We start from the raw sequence: 5,397 nt of genomic DNA on the forward strand, positions 1-5,397 counted from the left end.
GGCATGCAGATCTTGAGGCATAGTGGCTATGAATTCCAGAGGATTTAGAAAGGGAGATCTCAGGCTGGAGAGATCGCTCAGCCATTAAAGGCTAGGCTCACAACCAAAAATATAAGAAAGGGAGATCTCTGAGTTCAAGGTCATCTGGGATTAAAGACGTGGTGGCACACCTTTAATCTGGGCTACACCTTCTGCTAGACACCTACATAGGACATTGGAAGAAGGAAGATTTATTCTCTCTCTCTTCTTCACCCACTTGCCTTGTGGGGCTGAGCAACTGCTAGATCCTCGGACTTCCATTCACAGCTGCTGCTGACCATCGTTGGGAGTTGGACTACAGACTGTAAGTCACCAACAAATTCCCTTACTATATAGAAACTACCGATAAGTTCTGTGACTCTAGAGAACCCTGACTAATACATATATTATCCCTAGGTGACAAAAAATTATAAATACAAATATTCAGATACTGAATTATGAGTGAATATTCATCTTATAAGATGCTTCAGATTACACTACTAATAATTTTGTAGCATTAATTAATATATACAATTTTAAAGTGTTCAGCAAACTCATGATTCACCAATATGCAATGATATACATAGTTACTCAGTCAGATGTCTATGTCAGAGCTCAGGCTGTAGATCAATGAGAGAGTAGTAACCTAGTGAGTTTGAGGCCTCAGGTTCAATACTTAGCACATCTGCCCCCCCCCCCCAATCACAATAGTATCTTTGCTTTTCTGAGCTCTACCTCAACTAGAGATCCATGGTTCTGGTATGTTCTTGATGGTATTGATAGACTCTCTGAATCCTCTACTGTCTTTGAACTTTGCTTGTGTGATGGTGATGGGTCTCCATGGACTGTTTAGATGGATCCTATTTAGATTTTTAAGTGTCACAATGCAATGTGTGCACTGTTCCCAATATGTGGGAAGACGACACCATCACCCTCACCATTCACTTCTGACTCTAGCTAACGTGTGTGTTGGTTACTTGGTGACTCTAAGGAATAGATTTTCTTAACTCTATTTCATTGTTTTTGTTTCCTCTTTGTATACTTGTAAGGATTTACTTTTGAATTGTCAACTGTTTTTCCTTCTGATTTTACAAAGAAAGTTCTCTATGTTCATTTTGTCCCTTGTGTTCTCTAGCTCTAGATTGTCCGTTTGTCACTTCTGTTGTTCCTGCATCTTTGCTGAATACCTCATTCTGTACAGGTTTTTCTTTTTTCTTTTATTGGATATTTTCTTTATTTTCATTTCAAATATTATCCCCTTTCCAGGTTTCCCCCTCTACCGGAAACCCCCTATCCCATCCTCCCTCTCCCTGCTTCTATGAGGGTGTTCCTCCACCCACTCCCATCTCCCCACCCTCTATTCCCCTACACTCAGGCATCTATCAAGCCTTCATAGGTCCAAGGACCTCTCTTCCCATTGATGCCTGACAAGGCCATCCTCTGCTACATATCCAACTGCAGCCAGGTATACTCCTTGGTTGATGGCTTATTCCCTAGGATCTCTTGGGGGGGTAGGAGTATCTAGTTGGTTGATATTGTCCTTCCTAAGGTGTTGCAGACCCATTCAACTCCAGTCCTTCCTCTAACTCCTCTATTGGGGGACCTCATGATCAGTCTAATGGTTGGCTGCGAGCATCATCCTCTGTATTTGTAAGACTCTGGCAGAGCCTCTCAGGAGACAGCGATTTCAGGCTCCTTTCAGCATGCACTTCTTAGCACCCACAAGAGTATCTGGGTTTGGTGACTATTTACGGGATGCATCCCCAGGTGGGACAGCCTCTGGATGGCCTTTCCTTCAGTCTCTGTTCTACACTTTTTCTCCATATTTGCTCCTGTGAGTGTTTTGTTCCCCTTCTAAGAAGGAGCAGAGCACCCACACTTTGGTCTTCCTTCTTCTTGAATTTCATGTGGTCTGTGATTGTATCTTGGGTATTTGGAGCTTTGGGGCTAATGTCCACTTATCAGTCAGTGCATACCATGTGTGTTCTTTTGTGTCTGGGTTACCTCACTCAGGATGACATTTTCTAGTTCCATTTGCCTAAGAATTTCATGAACTCATCATTTTCAATAGCTGAGTAGTACTCCATTGTGTAAATGTATCATATTTTCTGTATCTATTCCTCTGATGAAAGACATCTGTGTTCTTTCCCACTTCTGGCTATTATAAATACGGCTGCTATGACCATAGTGGAATATGTGTCCTTATTGCATGTGTCCTTATTGCATGCCCAGGAGTGGTATTAGTGGTTCCTCAGGTAGTTAGATGCCCAATTTTCTGAGGAACTGCCAGACTGATTTCTGGAGCTGGTTGTACCAGCTTGCAATCCTGCCAGCAATGGAGGAGTATTTGTCTTTCCCCACATCCTCACCAGCATCTGCTGTCACTTGAATTTTTGATTTTAGCCATTCTGACTGATATAGAATCTCAGGATTGATTTGATTTGCATTTAGAGATGACTAAGGATGTCGAACATTTCTTTAGGTGCTTCTTGGCCATTCGATATTCCTCAGTTGAAAATTCTTTGTTTAGCTCTATACCCCGTTTTTAATAGGGTTATTTGTTTCTCTGGAGTCTAACTTCTTGAGTTCTTTGTATATGTTGAACATTAGCTCTCTATCAAATATAGGATTGGTAAAGATCTTTTTCCAATCTGTTGGTTGACGGTTTGTCCTAGTGAGAGTATCCTTTGCCTTACAGAAGCTTTGCAATTTTGTGAGGTCCCATTGTTGATTCTTGATCTTAAAGCATAAGCCACTGGTGTTCTGTTCAGGAAGTTTTTCCCCTGTACCCATGTGTTTGAGGCTCTTCCCTTCTTTCTCATCTATAAGTTTCAGTGTATCTGGTTTTTACATGGAGGTCCTTGATCCACTTGGACTTGTGCTTTGTACAAGGAGATAAGAATGGATTGATTTGCATTTTTCTACATGCTGACCTCCAGTTGAACCAGCACCATTTGTTGAAAATGCTGTCTTTTGTCCACTGGATGGTTTTAGCCCCTTTGTCAAATGTCAAGTGATTATATGTGTGTGGGTTCATTTCTGGGTCTTTAATTCTATTCCATCCATCTTCCTGCCTGTTTCTGTATCAAAACCATGCAGTTTTTATCACTATTGCTCTGTAATACAGCTTGAGGTCAGGGATGGTGATTCCCCCAGAAGTTCTTTTACTGTTGAGAATAGTTTTCACTATCCTGGGTTTTTTGTTATTACAAATGAATTTGAGAATTGCTCTTTCTAACTCTATGAAGAATTGAGTTGGGATTTTTTGGGGGGGGGAGGTTACAGTGAATCTGTAAATTGCTTTTGGCAAGATGGCCATTTTACTACATTAATCCTGCTAATCCATGAGCATGGGAGATTTTTCCATCTTCTGAGATCTTCTTCAATTTCTTTCTTCAGAGACTTAAAGTTCTTGTCATATAGATCTTCCACTTGCTTGGTTAGCGTCACACCAAAATATGCAATATTATTTGTGACTATTGTGAAGGGTGTCATTTTCCTAGTTTCTTTCTCAGCCTGTTTATCCTTTGAGTAGAGGAAGGCTACTGGTTTGTTTGATTTAATTTTATATATAGCCACTTTGCTGAAGTTTTTTTTTAATCAGGTCCAGGAGTTCTCTGGTGGAATACTTGTGGTCACTTAATTGTAAGAGCATATAATCTGCGTATAGTGATATTTTGACTTCTTCCTTTCCAGTTCATATCCCTTTGATCTCCTTTTGTTGTCTAATTGCTCTGGCTAGGACTTTGAGCACTATATTTAATAGATAGGGAGAGAGTGGGCAGCCTTGTCTAGTCCCTTATTTTAGTGGAATTGCTTCAAGTTTGTATCCATTTATTTTGATGTTGGCTACTGTTTGGCTGTAAATTACTTTTACTGTGTTTAGGTATGAGCCTTGAATTCTTGAAATTTCCAAGTCTTTTAACATGAAGGGATGATGAATTTTGTCAAATGCTTTTTCAGCATCTAAAGAAATGATCAGCCTGTTAATGTCAGGGCCAAGACCGGGGATGATGGATCCCTAGAGCCTGGCCTTGCTGGGGTAGGTGAGGGAGGGGGCTGGGACAGGGACTGGCCATGTCAGAGGTGACCTGGAGTCTGCTGCAGCGCTGGGGCACCAGTCTTAGGAGAGGAGCCAACTTTGACTCTTGGGCCCAACTGGTGGAGGTGATAGACGAGTATCAGATATTAGCAAGACACTTACAGAAGGAGGCCCAAGTTCAACACAATAATTCTGAATTCACAGAAGAATGAAAGAAAACCATAGGTAAAATTGTAACATGTTTGGAATTGCAAAGTGCAGCATTACAGTCCCCACAGTCCCAAGAAGAGTTTAAACTGGAGGACCTAAAGAAGCTAGAACCAATCCTGAAGCATATTCTTATATATAATAAAGAATTTCCATTTGATGTTCAGCCTATCCCATTAAGAGGGATTTTAGCATCTGGTGAAGAAGAGAATTTGCAATTTGAAGATGAAGAAGGTGGTGCTGGAGCAGGACCTCCTGATTCTTTCTCTGCTAGAGTTCCTGGTACTTTATTGCCACAGTTGCCATCGGGACCAGGGATGACAGTACTCACCATCAGGATTGAGAAAATTGGTTTGAAAGACTCGGGGCGGTGCATCAACCCCCTACATCACGGTCAGCGTGTAGTAGGATCACATGATTTTTTTAAATTTTCTCTGTTTCTGTTGTTATGTCTCCCTTTTCATTTCTTATTTTGTTGATTTGGGTAGTGTCTCTGTGCCTTCTGGTTAGTCTGGCTAAGGGTTTGTCTATCTTGTTGATTTTCTCAAAGAATCAGCTCCTGATTTTGTTGATTCTTTGTATNGTTCTTTTTGTTTCTACTTGGTTGATTTCAGCCCTGAGTTTGATTATTTCCTGCTGTCTACTCCTCTTGGGTGTATTTGTTTCTTTTTGTTCTAGAACTTTTGGGTGTTCTGTCAAGCTGCTAGTGTAAGCTCTCTTGAGTTTCTTTTTGGAGGCACTCAGAGCTACGAGTTTTCCTCTTAGGAATGCTTTCATTGTATCCCACAAGATTTGCATGGTGTGTCTTCATTTTTATTAAATTATAAAAATCTTTAATTTCTTTATTTCTTGTTTGACCAAGATATCATTGAGTAGAGTGTTGTTCATCTTCCATGTGAATGTGTTTTTTCAGTTATTTTTGTTGTTGTTGCTGGAATTTAAGACCAACCTTAGTCCATGGTGATCTGATAGGGTGAAGGAGATTATTTCAATCTTCTTTCGTTTGTTGAGGCCTGTTTTGTGACCAATTATATGGTCAACTTTGGAGAAGGTACCATGAGGTGCTGAGAAGAAGATATATTTTTTTGCTTTAGGGTGAAATGTTCTATAAATATATGTTAGATCCATTT

General features: G+C 40.4%; 1 pseudogene; it reads left to right on the top strand.

Annotated features, from left to right (window-relative positions):
• The first annotated feature begins 4,095 nt into the window (after positions 1–4,095).
• Positions 4,096–4,672, top strand: LOC110330991 (annotated as a pseudogene).
• The last annotated feature ends 725 nt before the right edge of the window (positions 4,673–5,397 follow it).

This window comes from Mus pahari, chromosome 13, assembly GCF_900095145.1.
Source record: "Mus pahari chromosome 13, PAHARI_EIJ_v1.1, whole genome shotgun sequence".
Classification (NCBI taxonomy): domain Eukaryota; kingdom Metazoa; phylum Chordata; class Mammalia; order Rodentia; family Muridae; genus Mus; species Mus pahari.